Here is a 19,748-nt window from a genome sequence, read left to right on the forward strand (position 1 = left end):
TGGTCTACAAGATTAAGAGTGATAATTCTTGTTTTCCTTTAGTATGGCTCTAATGTAATTTAGAAACAATAAATTTAAATCAAAGACAAGCTATGTATCTATCTATCTATATCATAAATGCAATACATGCACTAGATAGGCAATTTGACACACATGTATTGACTGTCTCTGTGAGCCAGGACATGTGAAGGAGTCGGCAGTGACTCTAGCCCCAGAGAAGGTCCCCTCTGGTCAAGAATACACGTTCGTCAGGAAGTAACTCTATCACTTCATTACATTTCTGAAATTTTAAAAATATAGTTTCTGATTTCAGAACACTGAGCAAGCACTCTGTGTCCACACTTTATAAAAATTTTTGTCAAAAGTAAACCACCAAAGTAATAAGTTAGAGTAGAATGTTGACTGTCTCTGATAAATCAGGGCAGGGAGCCACCAACCCACCAGGGAGCCTGGAGAAAGAAACTGTTGATTTTAGGAAATGAGCACAAGACAGGTGAAAGAGCCTAGCTCTTGGAATTAGGAAAGACCGTGTTGGAATCCCTTTCCAACGTCTACTAGCTTTTTAGCCTTAGTTCAGTTAATGTCACTGACTTCATTTATGGCTTCTGTGAACTGGAAGCTGCACCATCCTTGTATTCCCAAGAGAATTACTGAAGGTAACATATGTAGAATGGCCAGCAGGACGCCATGCCCTTTGCTAGAGCTGCTAACAATCACAAGGGACCACAGTTACTCTCTGAGGGGTCTGGTCTGTTTCCAAGTGTGTCTCTAAATCTCTCACCTTCGGAGGCACGTCTGTACGTTACGCCCTGTTCCAGCTTTCACCCCCGCACCCCCCGTGGGTGCCCTTCATCTGCAACTCGGTGATCATTGTACCTCTCGAAAGCTTGGTTTACCATTGAACCTTCTATTCTCAATTCCTAGTAACTTATTGTCGACACAGTTTTAATTTCTACTGTGGTTAAGTATTGATAACCCTCATACACAAAAATCGACATAGTTTTAATTTTTACTGTGGTTAAGTATTGATAACCCGCATACACAAAAGTCCTTTGGAATTCCAATTTTTAAGAGTGCAAAGTGGTCCTGAGACCAGAAAGTTTGAACTGTTGATCTATTAGATTGGGTTTAAGCTTTGCTGGCCATCTGGACTGGGGATTCTTTCCTCTCCTTTATTTATTCTGTTATTTAGCAAAGCTAACTGGAAATCTACTTTGTACAAATTATTTAACTATATTTTGGGGGCACAGCAACATCTTCGGGGGGCTGATGTGAGCTGAGGTGGACGGCCATCTGTCTGTTAGGAGATTGATGGCTTACTTTGCAGGATAATGCTTAGCTCACAAAGCAGGTCCACAGGCCCTCTGTCTTTCTAGGGAGCGGGCACGGCAGTTGAGGTGACAAGGATAACACACATGACAATAACTGCTGTTTCTGCTTTTCTACTTGTGGGGCTCCTTCGTGGCTGCCCTGGGTTAGCAGAGCCTTGCACAGAACGCCCACGGGTGTGCAGCCCTGCGATGTTGACCACTGACCACACCACCAGCAGATAACAATCTCCAGCCCCCCTCTGCTTGGAACTAAAGTGAGCTCTGAGCACATTTGGGTTCTGCGGTCTTAGCTTGGTAACTGCTTTTCTACACTCTGCTCCTTTTTGATAGAAAGTCTTCTCGTGCTGGACCTTCAAAATAATTGCCTCCCAAGACTGAGCTGTGCTCCTTTTACAAACCACTTAGGGTTCGAGAGGCCGTATGTGCTGCAGGAAAACTTCTCTTTTTACCCCTGGCTTGTTTTGTAGCCCCTTTCATTCTCATGTTGAATGCATGACCCAGTTTTCTTTCCTTTAAATTGGTAGCAAAGGGGAATAGGAACAAAGGGCATTTTCAATCATTTTATGAGGAAATTCAAGACTGATTGAAACTTCCTGTTGGTTGAGCCCATGGGAAATTTCATCTTCTGTTGGTTTACACTGGATTTTCCAAGTAACTTCCAGGGCTTTAATATGCTTCCTTATTCAATAAGTGACATCGTTTTACCCAAAATAGTTGTACACAGAAACAGATATGTTCTTGGAACCAGTTCTTACCTTCCTTACTATTACTGTATCCTTTCGCAGGGAGAATTCTTGTCTGATAAATATATTATTATATTATAGTAATTTACACATCCCTTCCCATTCTCAATAATAAGGATAAGAATAATTTGCATTAAGTGTTTAGCAGTTTGCACATGTCTTCAAAACTTTGAGTTTCATTTTACTTTGAAAGCAGCACCCAAAATATAGCAAATCATATGATGCTTCCTGCATGCCAGCCTTGTTTAAAGTACTGTACTGATATTAATTCATTCACTCCTCATTGAAACCCTGTGAAGTAGAGTTTATTCCCCCCATTTTACAGATGAGAAAACTGAGGCATGAGAGGTTAAATGACTTGTCCAGGTCACACAGCTGGTGCAGTGATGGAGCTAGATTTCTTTCCTCCGTCTACACCCCAAGCCCACGAGCATAACCATAAAGCTTTTGGAAGGGTCACCTAGTGGATCACTGAGCACCTAGCGTCTTGTGGGTCACCTGGAGGATCATGGATCACTTGGTGGATCGGCGATCACCTCAGGGGTCAGGGAGCACCTGCAGAGCATCCCGCAGGCAGGGTCTGGAGGCGGCAGGGTAAATGTTTACTGGGAGCCGACAGCATACAGGTCAGGATATTTACTTATTTTCAAGATCTTTTCCCTCACATGTACTGGGCTCCTCCCCTCCTCATTTATGAGCTAAAGTTGCTGAAACGATGAGGGTTCCCCCACGACGGGTTGGGTGGAGACAAGAAGAGGAAAGGTCCCCAGGGAAAGAGCGCTGGGAGCAGGTCTGCCCTTCCCTGCACAGTAGCCTCTGAACAGAGAGCACACGGGCTCTGCTGATCACTGATTCTGGACCAACACCGGCCCTGGAGAGCTCAGCGAGGACCCCAGGTGCCAGGTCTCGAGCTGGGTGGGGGGGACCAGCCCTAACCACGACGAAGGGCTCAGTTTTAGGGGCCGGAGGTGGGATTTTCCTTTCCTTTCTCACATCCCCTAATAGTAGAATAAAGAGAGCACATGTGACATTTTTATTCTGTAAAACACTATATATTTAAAGGTCGCAATGGATGTGCTTTGCTGTGCAAACCAGAGCTGTGGCCTTTGGGCAGACCTGTACGGGGTGCACCCTCCGACGGCCCTGGTCACGGGGGCGCCTGCACAGCTGGGGCCGCCTTCTCTGGTGAAGTCCTTCTGTATGCACAGAAGTTCCTGGTCTGAGGCTCACGGTTTGTAGCTTGCGCCGCTCTTGCTGCATCGTTTCTGGACTTCCCGGACTCCAGGGCACACGAAGCCTCACCTGTCTGCCAGCCAAGAGCCTCAGCTGTCAGGGGCACTTCCAACAACTGTGAAGCCAGAACCAAGCGGGCTCTGCACTGTCACCTAGTAGATGCCTCTTCTTGCTCCCTCTCTGTTTATTTCAGTGCATCCACTCACTTCTTTTTCATCAGGGACTCATGGTCTGGTGCAGAATGGCAACACCTGGCCCCTGTGCATCCGGATGCTGGGCTGCTAGGACAAGGGTGCCATTGAGACCATGCTGGGCGTTGGATACCTGTGTTATGCGCTTTACCTAATTGTTTCATTTAATCCTCATAACAACCCTCTGAAGAATACAGAACTATTCTTGTTTATACACATGAGGAAGTAAAGGTCAAGAGAGGCTAAGCCACTGAGATACGGTCATACAGCCAGCAGTTAAGTGGCGGAGTGGGGATTCCCAGAGGCCCACACCTGGCGGTGGCACAGGGCGCCAGCCGGGCCCTTGCGTGGGCGCTCGCAGAGCCTCCCCATGTGGCTGGTGGTCAGAGCGAGGACCAGCACCCTCTGGACCGCCCTCAGCACCCTGGGGGGCTGGTGCAGCCAAAGGAGCACAGGAAACTGGTAAACGATGTTTCAGGATTGAAGTTGAGCTGGAATGTGGGCGGAAGTTCGCTTATCCAATTGGCAGCTCTGGGGTCGTCTCGTGACTCTGCAACGGAATCCTTGACTGCTGGTATGGGAGGGCCAGGGGCCGCCAGCCACTCGTCCCAGGCCTGTAGTAGGTGCTCAAGAAACACCTCTACAACAAACCAGTTAATGAAGAGGGAAACCGGCGGCGGCGGCTGGCTTCCCTCCCAGGCCCAGGGGTCCTGGACGGCGTGGAGGTGGCCGGGAGGGGCCCCTGGCGGGGGCGGCAGCCAGGGACGATGCCTCCTCCAGCCACTGGACACCCTCTGCTACTTCCGGTTGCCTGTCACCTTGCTCACCTGCCTCTGTGCCCTGTGTTCAGTCCAGGCATCTAGTTTCAGAAAAAGGAGCCCTTGAGAAAATGAGGCAGAAGGCAGGCAGAGGGAGCTGGAAATGTGAGTGTGGGTGTGTGTTCAGTGCTCACGTGTCCATCCCTGAAAGAGAAGATGGGTGATGTCTGGTCCGCCTTCGACAAACAGGTGTTTCATTCCCTTGGGCGCTGGAGAGGTGACCCATCGCGGTAGCTTTTAGCTTGTCTGAGAGGCTGGTGAGAACCGTGGCAACTGTCTCTCCAGGAGAAGGACAGTCAGCACAATAATTTCAGGAGCCCTGTGGACCCCTGCACCCGTCTGGCTTTAGAAACTTTGCACTATAGGGAAGAAGCGAGGGCTTTACCGGAGGCCAGGTGAAGTGAGAAGCAGCGACACAGCCAAGACTGTCAGGTTGTCGTCTTTTTAAAATTTGTATCATTTAACGCAATTACGGTCTTCAGCATAAAAAAATGATCACGAGGATACCAGTACTTTCTACCAACATTTTTTTAATCCCTTTGGTGGAGCTAAAATTTACTTGGAGGAAAATTCTACACCCCTGAACTTAAAACCCATGAAAGGTCACCCAAAGGTCTCTTTGGTGGGAGGAGGTGACCAAGTGAGGCGGGGTCATGTCCCCTCACGTATGTCCCTTTCAGAGTCACGGGAGAGCAGCACATCTTCTTTGAATTTCTTCAATTTCTTCCAGAAACCTGCCTGGAACCCCTGCTGGAATGATCATGGAAGACTGCCGTGACTGTTCCTCAGAGATCTTTCAGTGTATTATCTAGATGCTTCTCAGATAGGATAAAGGCTGAGGCTCAGAGACGCTGACTCACCCACAGAGCCACAGAGCCGGGCCAGGGCTTGGACATGGCACTTCGCAGAGCTACCCCATGAAGCCGTGGCCATCCCTGGCCATTAGCCTTTCAGCAATAAGAAGTAATCAGGCAGCACAGCGCTGGCCCATGGATGGATCAGGAGCTGCCGGGCTGGGCTCTGGCGGGTGGGAACAGGGCTGGGACCCTTGCAGGGACGTTTGCCGGGCCTCAGCTGTTCCCCCTAAGCCGGCCTCCCCACACGGAGTCTCTCTGTGGTCAGCTGTGGCCCTGAGGTCTGGCCGGCACCCCGGCCAGTGGGAAGGGCGGTGAGGATAGCCGGGCTGTGTGAACACACACCTGTGTTTTCCTCCCAGCTCTTGGCTTCACAACAGGGCTGCTGTTAGCGATTGCGAAACATTTTCATGCCAGCCACCCACCTACTCCCCACCGCTCTGTAACATGTGTTGGCACTCACCATCGGGGTTGAACCGCTTTATTTATTTTTATTTAAAAAGGGACACCAGAATTCTTTATGTCTGGGACTGAGCCAACCTGGCCCAGCGTTGAGTGTAGAAATATTCCATCTCCCTTCTGCGCCCAGAATTATTTTTATTTTCTTTGATACCCAACCTAGATACGGCTACAGCAAGGAAATCAGTTGATTTTCGAAACCCAAACTCCTTTCCTGTTTATCAGCATAGAAAAAAAATTCCACTGTTGTCGATCACGGCTCCAGTTTATCTCTGTGGGTGGTGTTGGATTCATTTTCTCTTTCATCTGCTGTGTGCTCCTAATATTGTACCAAAGGAAGTAGCTGTCCTATCTTCAGACCAAGATTAGTGAATGAATATGGTTCTTAGGATTGATGCTAATCCCTGACCCAGGAGGGATCTGGGAGTGGAAGGCACACAGGCCTGGCATCTGCCCTGCTTGGTCCCTTGGGAGGTAAGTGCCACAGGCAGGGGGTCTGGACGACCTCCCCGAGCCTCATGGGCGTCATGTGAAGGGAGCAACGGGGACGCTAGTGCACGAGGGTGCTTGGTCACCACTCTTCCTGACACTCCGTTGACTGCCTTCTTGTGTGTCACCTGCCCCTAGAATGTAGCCCCAGGAGCCCAGGGCCTCCTGCCCTGTTCACTGCTGTATCTCCAGAGCACGGTGCTGACACAGAGCAGACACTCAGCAAATACTTGTTGAAGAAATGAATGAATGTGTGAATAAGTGAATGAATACCTGGGTCTCTTGGGGAACTCAGCCTTCTTGAAGGGCGTTCTTTCCATCAGTTAAGCAAAGTGAACGCTTTAGGTCAAATGGGCAGTGGAGGAAGTGGAAATGCCCAGGTCCAGGAGGATTTGGTAACTGCCCACCCTCTGCCGCCTGCCTGCCTGTTTATCCTGCCCCCTCTGATAAATGAGGCTATGGGGGAGAGCCTGCTGCAGCAGAGGGCAGCGGAAGGTGCTGGAAAGAGGTTGAGTAAAAAGAGAACATGGCCCTGAACATTTGCAGGCGCCAAGGGCAAGAGTGCAAACGAGCGCTCACACGTGAAAGATCTTCATGTTTAAAAGGATGCGTTTAGCTTACGAATTGTTGACTGAAACAGTTTCTCTCCTCCTGCCTTGGATGGTCAGCTTCGAGTTTGGAATTCGGACTCCGTGAGGCTCAGTGCCAGCACGTGGCAGCAGAGGGAGAGCTGCCCCCCGGCGCGCCCTCTCCGCACGCGTCCCCTCCCGTAGCACCTCCCAGGACCTCCCTCCGTCCCTCAGGGGCTCCCGTGAGTGTGGATGCGCCAGCCCTTTCATCCCAGCTCCTCTGTCCCCACCTGCAGGGAGGCCTCAGCTTCCCGGGACTCAGGGGTGGGCGTGTCACAGCGGATTTCCCCGAGGCGGACCTCAGCATCATCTTCTGGAAAATGCGGATAGCGACAACATTTACACCAGAGGATTGTTGAGCAAATTAAATGAAACAAGGTCAATGCCAGGCCCATGCAAAGCACACAGTGAATGTTAACTGTCATTTTGAGCTGCTCAAAACAAGCCGACCCTCTGTGACCCGATAGCTCTTAAAATATTTGATAATGGTTACCATATATTGAGTACCTTCCACACATCCAGATGTTGCCCACACTCTCTCTCTTAACTCTCTGGCTTTTTACAGGAGAACCTGAGGCTCCAGGGCAACCAGAAGGCAGATGTCTTGAGATGTCGTGCCCAAGTCGGTCTGATCTCAAAGCCCATATTCTTTCCACTACGTGGGTTTGAACAACATTTTCATTCTTCCCTTTCTCCCAGAAACACCTGCCCCATCTTTCCACCACGAAATTTCTAGAGCTGACCTTTGAAGTGCAAAGAGGAAAGGACAGATGTTAACCCACCAGGAGGGAAGGTAGGTACAGGGGCTGCAGGCATCCCAAAAGCCAGCTTACGGCAGGGGTTACCGCATCTAGCAGACCTTCCCTGATGGGCCAAACAAGAAGAGGAAACTGACAAACTGAATTTAGCTTTGTTTGAAGGTGTCAAGAGAATGGCCCGGCGCTGAGAGACATTTCCACCGAGCAAAAGACCCCGGGGATGGGCAGCTTTCCTGATGCAGGAGGACACAGATGCATTTCCCCTCTGAGATCACCATGTCCTTTGTGTTGGATGGTCCCTGGCAGGTGTGAGAAAGGGGACCTTGAGAGAGTCCGATTGACATCTGGAGCGGGTGGGGTTGAGCCCCGCCATTCACGCCCTGCCGAGTGTCCTGTCGTGAAGCAGTGGAAGCACCAAGTGTTAATAGTTTTTCTTTTTGAGTTGTTGAGGAAAGTGACTTCTTTCACCACCTTGGATATGTGGGCATCTTGAGTGAGGTCGTGGCCTTCACTGTTGGCTCCTTTGGGGAAAGTGTGGCTTGGCTCTGTCCAGTGCTCAGAGGTGACAGCCGTCGAGGGGGACATCAGGACCTTCCAGACAGCTGTCAGGGTTATGATGCTCTTTCATCATTATTGTCCAGGCTAAACTTGGCCGTGGTCTTCAAACATAGCATGGCATCCAGCCCACCTCCTCTTGCAGCTTCGAGGAACATGCTTTCTCTGGTGGCTGTAATAACGTCTGGTGCTTCACCGATCTTTTTTTTTTTTTAAAACACTTCATTGGGGCTGCTTGTTTAAATCACTCTTTAAGTAGCTTACTGAGATTTATGCCTCTTACTAAACTGAGATAACCAAAGGATATCTCAGTGGATGGGGCTTTAAGGACTGACAAAATCTTGGGTGATTTTCAGGTATTTCAAAGGGCCTTTTGAATTACCTTTTAGAGCATGTGTGGAAGGTCTTTGTCAGCATAGGTAACACTACAGAGCAGAGTGAAATGCAGATGAAATTCCTAGTTGAAATTTTCCAACTTCACTTTGGTATTTGCGGATTTTAGAAGTGGGATCATCCGGGTTCATCCTCAGAAAACTCCTTGTAATTGCAGATCTTCTTTTGTTAAAAACTGTGCTTTTTTTTAAATTAAAAAAAGTGTACTTTGGTGCAAAAGAGAAATATTTTGAAAACAGATCTGGATATGAATTTTGGTTTAGGTTTTTAGTGGCAGTGGGACACCAGGTAAGGGAATTTCTGAGTTTCTATTTCCTCACCCGTAAAAGGGGGGATACTAAAAGATACCTCAAAGGGTTATGAAGATCAGAGGTGATACGTGTGGAAAAGAGCAGAGACGGCAGTTTCAATTAGTTTACTTTCACTGAGGCAGAACGGCTGGCAGGCCAGCGAAGAGTGAAGACGAAGTCACAGGACGGTGAAAGTACGAGGTTGTGTTTTTACCTTAGAAGGAAGAATGAAGGGGCAAATTTGGGCAGCATCTGTCAGCGATGGATCAAATCACCCCGATGGTGAGAAACAAGATAAAAGCCCTGCGGGGCCCTGCGCTGATGCCTGGGGGCTTGGTTCAAAGAGAAGGACACCTGATGACATCTGAAGGAAACTGTACGTTAGTAGCAGGCATGCATGCTGAGCAGACTTGATCACTTCGACTCTGGATGGTAAATGCATCTCTCCACCCCCTGCAAATTCCAACTCACAACTGGGCATCACAGATGAAAGATACCTGCTTGTTCATTTTTACTAAGCCGATTGTTTAGCTTTCTGACACCTCTCCTGAAGTGATATTGGGGGGGGACTTCCCTGGTGGTCCAGTGGTTAAGACTCCATGCTTCAACTGCAGGGGGCAGGGGTTCGATCCCTGGTGGGGGAACTAAGATCCCGCATGCCGAGTGGCGTGGCCAAAAAAAAAAAAAAAAAGTGAGATCTTGAGTGGGGCTGGGAGTAAAAAGCTGTGGATGCCATTCTTGGCTCTTCCCAAATGCATCACTTCAGCCCCTGGGTTTATGTTTCCTCACTTGTGGGGGAGGGTTTGGAAGGGATGCTGCTTCGGTTCCTTCCTGCTCCAAGGGTCTACTGTCTTCACTGAAGGGGACCATCACCCCCTTCACTGACTTCACCCAGTTATGAAGTCTTGCCGTCAAAATGCATCCATTCTATTCCTTGTTACTAAGTAATTGCCAAAGTGAAGGAAATTAGCATCAATACACACGTTTTTGAAAAATATAAAGACATCAGGAGAAATTCATTATTCTTTTCACTAATAATAAGGGATGTTTAGTTTCCATGGGCAAGGTTCAGAAGCTGGTTAATACCATACACATACAGTATTTGATGGTTATAAAGATTTCTGTTTACCTGTAGGCTGAAGATAATGATGTCGGCTTCAGACTTGGAGGTAAGACTTTTATTGTAAGAAAGCTCATGGACTTTTAAAAATTTGGTCGAGATTTTTAACTAATGACAATCCTGAAATTCAAAGTAAGATTCCCTAATGTTTGCTCTTGGCTTTCAATGCTTTCATAGCACGTTCACAAACACAATCTTAGATCTTATTCCATTCCTCCAAGCTCGTGAGGTTGGGAGACCGGGGGAGTTCTACCCGTTTTATAGAATGTGATTCCCTTGAGTTAAAAAAATCTTGTCTATTTCATTCCCCATTTTGTTTTCAGTGGTTGGCATAGTGTCTGGAACATGGAAGGAACTTTGAAAATATGTTATATGAGTACGTGAATGCCTGACGGAATAAATGAATGAATGAGAAACTGAAGCACACACACAAAATTAAGTGATGTAGCCAAGATGATTTGGTATCAGTGCCAAGATTTTCATGAAAGAGACAAACATTTTGTACTCTTCAGAAATCAAACCTCAGACTGGTTCATGATCCTATTGCAACAATGAATGGTTAAACAGAACAGTTAAATAGTTTTGACATTGTATTATTCCATTGTTGCCAAATAATGCTGTAACAAACAGCTTTAAAATCTCAGTGGCTTGTAGCAAACACTGATGTGCTGCAGATGCGGGTCTGTGGGTTGGCTGAGGTTCTGCTGATCTTATTAGGTTGGCCAGGCTTGGTCCCAGGCTCAGGTCAGGCTCAGGCTTGCTCCATGGGTCTTATTCTGGGGCCCACGTTAAGGGGAAGTGACTATCTGGGCCGTGTTCTCCTCATACTGCATCACAGGAGCACAAAAGGGCAAACCAACCAGGCACGCTCATTGAAAACCTTTGCTCCTATCATGTTTACTCACATCCCATTGGCAGAACAAGCAGCTGGCCGATTCCATAGTCAGTAGGGCAGGAACGTATGCTCTATTCCAAGAAGGAGGGGGAGTGACTATTTGCTAAACCATGATTCAATTTATCACTGCTAATCCGAAGGCAAGCAATTTAATCAAAAAAATTCTCAAGCTCTCCATCAGCTTTGTGGATCTCCAGTTCTTGTATCAAACATTCAAGGGAGCTTAGTCCTTCACAAGTAGAAACTGTCTGGTGTACCCTGATCAAAATTCAAGGCCAAGCAGGGACCGTTATTTGAGCTGTAGATTTAGCTGTTTGGTATTCACACATCCCTAATGATCTTGGAAAGTATAATGTTTTCTAACAGCTGTAAGGACAAGAGATTCTAACATGATCAACTGTATATCATATCCATGAAATTACATTGAATAATGTAATGAAGTGCTGTGCTGTCATTAACACATTATGAATACCTAATTTGGAAGGTTAATGAAATTGACAAACATGTGAATACTACTACTATCATCAATACTACTTAATGACAGATCTCTTGCCTTCATTTATGGAATCATCTGAAAATGGAAGACTCTGTCACTATAACTATATTTTTTCCCTAAATTAAAAAGAGTCTGCACAATATGTTTTGTTTTAATTTGAGTGTAGGTTTATAAAGTATTTTATACTGTAGGTCTATGTGTAAATAATATATAATGTAATAAGACCATCATTATTTGAAATGGCCATTTTGTAGTTTTCCTGAGAAGGGTTACTCTTGCTAAGGGTGGGTATTTTTTCCTTGGACAGATCAAAGAGAGCATCAGGACCAAAGACAACTGCTGTGGGGAAAAGAATCCCTAACAGCAGGTTGTGTTCCTGTAGAAGGACCCTCCCATCTGGGTTAAAGGACATAGAGCTTTTCATCTTAAAACTGGGAAGAATGATATGAGGAGACTATTTCCTTTCTCTACAGAACCCTGGGTAAGCTTTTAGTTTAAGTGATTGGTTTTAAGCAGTTGAATGTCTATCAATAAGCTAATGAATATCAAGAAAACTCAAACAGGCAGATGGGACCCGCATTATTTTCATTCTCAATATAGCAGCCCTCAAAGAATGAATATCATCTATGTTAAGATTTTCAAATAAAGAAAAATTTTAAATATATGTTGTTCCTCAGTGTGCAAGTTACCTCTACATCAATAATAGGAATACGAACACAAATACTAATACTAGTACTACAAGAGCAACGAGAGTAATGACAACATGGGTGCCTTTACACTATACGAAGCACTTCATATGCATAATCGGTTTGGTTCTTTGAGAAATCCAGTGAAATTATTGAGAAAACATTGCAACTCCACTTTGTCAATGGTGAAATGAGGTCTGGAAAGATTGTACACGATTTACCCAAAGTATAATGGTCAAGATGTGGCAGGGCTGTGACTTGATAATTATGTGCTTTTTAAAGTGTGCTTCACAGCTTTGCCATCTCCAGGGTCCAGAAGCTACGACTTTCTATTAGCCCTTTGTAGTTACATATCATTTCTGTTTAAAATGATTATTTTTTTTTCTGACTACGAAAATGACAAGTGGTCATTGTAGGAAATTTGAAAATATGGAGAGTTAAGGAAAAAATAATAACCACCTTACTCCTGGAATCCAACCATGCAGGAATAACACATATTAACTCTATTCTCTGTGTGTGTGTGTGTGTGTGTGTGTGTGCATGTATGTGTTTGTGTGTGTGTGTGTGTGTGAACAAACTCCATTCTCCTTTCTCCTCGGTTCTGTCACATGGTTGGATGTGACCAGTGAGGACGTTGGAGAGTACCAGGTCAGAAAACTGACCCCAAATCCTGAGCCTCATGGAATCGCAGAGTCTGGAGGTAGAGGAGACAAGACGTAGGAATTGTCTCTGCAAAGTCCCAGGAAAATGGTCTTCCACCTTGAAAGCCCCAGGTCACGTGAAGCTTGCTGGGAGTGGGCTGGCTGGCCCTCTGCTGGTTCTCAGGCAGTTCCGAGGCTGCACTGTGGGTGGGGAAGGCTTCATGGAGGATTCTGGACATTCTTTACTTATTCCTCAGACTCTGAGAGTCCCACTTCACAACAAATTTCAAGTCACGAAGCCCTTCCAAGCCTCTGCTTCTTCATCTATCACATGGCGATATGAGCGCGATTGATTAATACGTGGTCGGGACCTTGAACAGGACCCAACTGCAGTTCATCCTCAGTAAGTGTTAGCTGTTGTGACTGTGGTTCTCACGGTCAGTATTACTGTCGCCATCACTCTTTCATCCCCTGCCTGGCTCCTTTGGCATGGACCGTGTTCACTTGTTCTCCCTGGTCCCAGACACAGGACACACGTTGTACCTGCACATCTCATCCTGGTTCCTGTGGTTTCCTCCCCAGAAGAGGCTCCTGGAAGACCTCCTTCCCCAGCCCGTCACCCACACGGAGGCCCCCTCTGCCCTCTCTGAGACTCTCACTCACCCGCAGGAACTCAGCTCCAACCCTTTTGTCCCAGGCACGCTGCCTCAGCTGGGAGACCAGTGACTGGGGTGCGGGGGTGAGTCCAGTCTCTTAGAACTCTGCCCTTTGGGAATATTTACTTAGCTCTGTGTGCCTCAAGGTTCTTATTCTTAAACCAGAGACAGTGCTTCTGGAAAGGTTGTTCTGAACACAAAACAAGACGAGATATTGCAGCTGTGTGTTGGATAACAGACGTGTTCAGAATGCCGGTGGGTCGTTACCTCCTTCCGACACATTTCCCCACTTGGACCTCCCTGAAGCCTGGGAGGCAGGGATCATCACAGGTGAAAACACGGAGCTCTGGGGGAGAAGTGGCAGGCTCAAGGCCTCCCAGTTACTGGGGACTGAGCTCAACCTTGAATCTAGGACTTCAGACTTTCCATCCTGTGTTATCTACTGTAAATTTGCAAGGGTACTGTTGCTTTATCTAGCAGGCTCTCAAACTTTCTCAAATTAAATCAAATCAGACAGCAAAATACTATTATATTCTGATTATTTATTTATCTAATTTATTTATTTGTATTGTATGTTGGGTTTTGGTTGTAAGGCTATCTGGAAAAATCATCAATACTTTTACTAGAAAGGAAAGAAATAGAGGGATAGAGAAGTTGCTTTCTTGCAGCAGGGCACCAAAGGAAGCTTCCTAGGCAGCTTATTTTGGGGGGCCTTGAGACCCCAGATGTTGCAGCACATGCGTTCAAAAGCTTAAAAGACAAAGTAGCCTCTTCTGACATGTTAATGATGTTTCCTGACACCAGAATCCGTGCATGAAAGAAACCATGATACATACATGTTGAAAAGTGCTTTACTCTGTATAGGATAACTTTTGCAGCCTGGCATGTTAGTTGATGTTAGCCAGCCAGCAATACTGTGGGGTGTGTGTGTGTGCATGTGTGTGTGTGTGCAGCTTTCTGTCTCCAGCCGACCCTGGCTTTACCTTTCAGCCCAGTGGGGCTCTCTCCATCCCCAGATCTGGTGTCATAGCTCACCCTTCCACTTCCGAAATCACATCAGGTATGATTCTATCTCAAAGACTGAGGATCTGACTTGAAAAGGAGCCAGCTCTCATAGCGTCATTCCTGACAGATTTCTTAATTAATTTGCTCAGATTGTCAATAATGTAATTCACTGTTGATTTAGAAACTAGTTATATGAGCACTGCTACTGCCGTTGTGGGAAAACATCTGAATAATTCAGCTAATAGATGGGAAACTAACCCAGATTTCTGGGGCACAGGAAGAGAACAGCAAATTTGAATGAGATGAGCTCAAGCAGCGTGATTCCAGCAAATTCCAGGGAGCGGGGAGAGGTTGTCATATTACTGGGGGTGGCAGCTGCCTGGTGTAATTATTGTCATTTTGGTTTTTGGAAAAAAGAACATGTGCCTCACACCCTCTCAGGCAGAGGCCATTAGCACGCTCTTGAAAAATTCTGTGGAATTTCAGGGTAAAGTATGTGGTCTAGTTGATTATTAACTCTGACTTACACTCATGTGTTAGAGGGTCTTATTCTTGCTATGCGATATTATTTTTGTATGATTCTGACTGAAATATGTGAGTTTAGTAATAGGCATCATCAAAGGAATATGAAAGTGACTTCTTTTTTTTTCTGGGGGATTCATAGTAATTCAGGTGTTTCCCAGAACTGGAGAGACATGTCTTGAGATTATGGTGATCACTCTTTTTACACCAAAACTTGAGGCTGTGTTGAAAATGAAGTTTATAGATTGGTGAGTCTAATTATGTGAAAAGTCTTACATAAACATAAAAACTCAATCGCTTTTAGTTCTATACTTAACATTTCGTTTTATTGAAAATAATAAAATTATATGGAGTTGAGCGGTTATACTAAATTTTTCACTATGGTGGTTAGAGTTTTAACAACTCTTAAGTGCCGATGAGTTAGTGCTTCACTGTAAATGTTAATAAGAATCATGGTGCTTTTGATAGGAGATGTGAATTCAGTAGCATTTATATGCAGAGTCTCAACTTTTCTTCTGTTTCTGTCTCTCTCTTCCTCTAAAACACACACCACACACACATGCACACACACACACGCTTCTCTGTCACATCTCTTCCAAATTTCTATCCCGAGCCCTTCAAAAGGAGGGAAAGACCAAATAGTGTCCAGTTCTGATACTTTGACACTGACAAGCTTCTAGCAGGTGAAACTCAATTCTGTATGGGACCTGTTGCCTTATACTGGAATAGAGTCACGTCTGATTTTACATCCTAAACTGCACTGGGAAACTTAGGGGACAGAATTACCTTCCAGGGGCATAATAAACAGAACCTCAGCAAGTAGTTCTTGAATGAATTGATAACAGAATAACAAGGGTGCTGCCTCTAGATAAACTGTGGGTTCCTGATGCCCACGCGTCTTGGGCTGTATAGAGGAGGTGTGTAGAGCGTGGCACGGGTTAGGATTGGGTTTGGCTGTCTGTGACAGAACACCCTGACCCACAGTGGCTCGAAAAAGATAAGGGCTGTTTCTCTCTTCCTAAAGGAGTTGGTGCTGGCAGCCGAGGGCAGGGGCGGCCGCTCCACAGTCACGGTCACAGGGACCAGGCTCCTTCTGTCTTCCTGCTCCACCATCCCAGTACATGGTTTGCTTCAGTCTCATGGCAACCTCATGGTCAAGGTATTTGTGGGCGTTGGAGATATCACATCCATATTTCAAAGAGCAGAGAAGAGGAAGAGGACGAAAGGGCAGCCACTCCCTTCCCTTCTGCTTTTATTAAGCAGCCTTTCTGGAAGCTCTCCCTGGCCACACCTACACACATTTCATCTTGCACATCCTTGGCGGGGGCTCAGAGGACCACGCCTAGCTGCAGAGAGGCTGGCAAACGTTGTGCTTTCAGATGGGCATAAATAATACTGAAGTTGTGTTACAGGGAAGGAGGGGAACTGGATTTCTGATGATAGCCTGAAGCTAGCTTCTAAGACCCAACCGATTCCTGCAAAGAGTGGACGCTTCAGAACAAGCAGTTATGTTATCTTAGCTCTCATGAAAGCACAAATAAATGCTTCCTATTTTTACCGAGTGCTCGAGTATTTTGAATTGAGAAAATAATTGGAAAAGACTATTGTTTAATGATAGCTTAAGAGGAGAGGACATGGATCATGGCTTGCTGTGACTTGCACTGTATACATTCCCAGCTCCTATCGAGGAGAGAAAGTGACGATAAATGCTCTCAGCTGTGGGTGGATGAGGTGGCAGATCCCTGAGTTTCCTAATGACACCGGTTATTTGGAGAATGGTTGGTCTTTTACTGAGAAAAGCAATTTGTTGTTATTTATGTGTGTAACACTAGCATTCTCTGACCATATATTCCCTGGGAATCTAATTTGTAAATAATTACTTGACAGAATGGAACTGGCTGGAAAATTCTGAATATGCAGAGGCAGAGGCAGGCTCCCGACAGGGGATTTTAGCTGAAAGGCCAAGCACCTGAATGGTCAAATCACAATTTCTCATCTTTCAGCAGTTAGCAGCTAATAAGGTCTCCAGTTAAAAAAACAAAAATTCTCAGGCTGCAGACACAGTGGACATAGGCAGTCATTAGCAGAGGTGCAGGGAGCAGCTGTCCTGCTGGGAGTGCTGATGAAATGCTTCTGCCCTTTCACCTCCCCACACCAGAGGATGGTGGCTGGGACAGCAGAGTTGTTCTTCATGTGTGTAGGGTCGGAAGTGGGGGGGTGTCTGTAGCAGTGGGGAAAGCAATGCTATAGACTGAATATTTGCATCCCCTTCCAATTCATACATCAAAGCTCTAACCCCAGTGTGACTATATTTGGAAATGGGGCCTGTAAGTAAGTAATTAAGGTTAAATGAGGTCATAAGGGTGGGGCCCTGATCCAATAGGATTAGTGTCCTTAGAAGAAGAAGAAGAAGAGATACCAGAGCTCTCTGTCTGTGCATGCACCTAGGCAAGGTCACGTGAGGACACCGTGAGGGGCTGGGAAGAGAGCCCTCACCAGAAATCTACCTGCCCAGACCATGGTCTTGCACTTCCAACCTCCAAAACTGAGAGAAAATAAATGTCTGTTGTTTATGCCGACCAGTCTGTGGTTGGGTGGCAGCACAAGCAGACTAATGTGAGGTGGTGGAATGGAAGTGATGCCTCAGAAAGAAGATTCTGCCCCACGGCCCTCCCCGGAGTTCTCCTGTGACTCTCCAGTACTAATGCTCCTGTTCCCGCCAGCTGCAAGCGCATCACCTGATGTGCTCTCTGCGGGGAACGCTGGACTTTTTCTTCCCTTCTGGATTCATTCTTTGGATTATTTATTTCAGCAGAGTCACTGAGCACCTACCACATCCCAACATGGTGATACAACAGCAGGAAAAAAACCCCACCCAATTCTCATGATGACCAGTCAAAGGGGTGAAAATAGGCAAGAGGGCCAGTGTTAGTTACCGCTTTGGGCATGCTTGCTGTGGGCCAGGGGCTGTCATAAGCACACAGGGGACACACGTAAAATCACTCAAGGCTCATAATAACCCTCTAAGGTAGAGGCTGGTATTTCCCTATTTTACAGGAAAGAAAGAGGCCCTGAAGTTGCAGTGGCTGCTCCATGGGCACAAAGCTGGAAAGTGGCAGAGACAAGAGTCACAGCCAAGCAATCTGCACCAGCCCTACTACACTGAACCCTGCTGTAAAAACAGGTCCTTACCACCCAGTAGAGAGGTGCTTCCACGGCTCAAGCCCAGGACCCTGTGGGAGCACAACTGGGGGACCCTCTCAGGGCTGGAGGGGAAGGGAAAGTCTCCTTGAAGAAGTCATGTCCAGGCAGAGATCTCAAGGACCATCGGAGCAAAGGCAGTGCTCCCGGCAGCAGGGTGGGGGGGAACAGGGGAGCCGGGGGTGAGCTGTGAGTACGGCATGCAGGAGGTGGGGATGGCAGGGACCCCCTGGAGAGGCAGGGAGTTCACATCATGGAGGGAGCTGGAAACATAGAGAACCATCGGAGAGTTTTATTCAGAGGGTGACATGATCGCCCTGCATTTTAGATAGATTACTATGGCTACACAGAGGTAGGGACCCTGGTTAAGGAGACAATGTAATAGCCCCCAGAGACAGGATGGTGGCTTGAACCCACGTTGTAGAGGTACGTGAAGGGATAAACCGGGGGTGTTCTGGAGAGCTGACTGTTAAATTTTCAGGAATTTTGGCATCTGGTTATTCAACACAGCCATTATTACAAATTAAAATATAAACATTTATCATTAAATGATTTATAGTAAAAACAAAGATAATAAATACTCAAATTCATCATTTTCTAATTACTTTACCATTCTCTAGCCTCTTGAAGTTATCTGTGTCCCTTGCATCTATATGGTGGACATAACAGTGTGTCATACCTGCCATGTGTGAATTCCCAATTCTGCGTTCAGTGATGTCACTTTGGTGGCTTGAAATTTGCAGTTATTCAGTGGGACTATTTACACCAAGGACTCTGGCAAACATTATAAATCAAGTTTTTTCTTTTCAACAAACTCTGGATATGTCATTACCTTTTCGAGGTAAAGAACCTCGAAGAACCCTCAAAGAATTTATCCTTCCAGGCTCCATCTGGAACCCTCTCCAGCCATTCTCTCCTCTGGGGCCCCCTGATGTGCTCTGCATGCCTTCCTCATAGATTTCATCTCCTGTAACTGTTACTTGTGGCTGCCTTTCCTTTCGTTCTGCAAGCATCTTGATTCTTCTGTAGAACAGGACTTAGCCCAGACTTGGAGCTCGTTCTGCGCTCATGAAATAATGGACTTGTGACCAAGTGAGTAAGAGTGGCTCCCCCTCTCCTGCATTTGTGTCTGTTCTACCTTTGGGATGAGCCCTCCCTCCCTCACTAATGGGCAAAACACGGAGACAGCGAAAATCCTGCCCCGCTTTCAGTCTCAGAAGCAGACCAATGGCTGAGGTGACATTTTATAAATGTGTGTACAACTTGATGCTGAAATGTCTACTGAGAAACTCCTTGAAAAGGGCCACTTTTGAAAGCAACTACTTCCAAAACGACTTCATAGTCAGCTGAGCTGAGGAAAGTGTACCCAGGGACCTGGGAGGACACATCAAAGGCATTCGGCAGGACGATTTGAAAGGAGAGCCAAAAGCCCGGATCACCTTGGGGAAAGTTTTCCTTGTAACTGATCTCAGTCGAGGGCAGTAGCGCACAAGGACATCAGATTTGTTTGAAGAAAACAGCATGCTGTTACTCTTGGGAAATAATTACACAAAGCCACAAAAGCGCCACTTCCTCCCCTCCCCCCATGCCCTCCTCACCAAGGAAGACATCATGCATCAAAGATCCTTCGAGCCGGACATCTGCCTCGCATGTCACCTCAGTTTACCATTTGCTGGCAGATGCTCAGAATGTTGATGTGAGGGTTAGAAAGAGCCCCCTGCCCCTTCGCTAAGTCATGGGACCTCAGTTCCACTGCTCCCTCTTCTCTGGGGCTCACCCACAC

The sequence above is a fragment of the Balaenoptera physalus genome (assembly GCF_965194825.1).
Source record: "Balaenoptera physalus genome assembly, chromosome: 15".
NCBI classification, from domain to species: domain Eukaryota; kingdom Metazoa; phylum Chordata; class Mammalia; order Artiodactyla; family Balaenopteridae; genus Balaenoptera; species Balaenoptera physalus.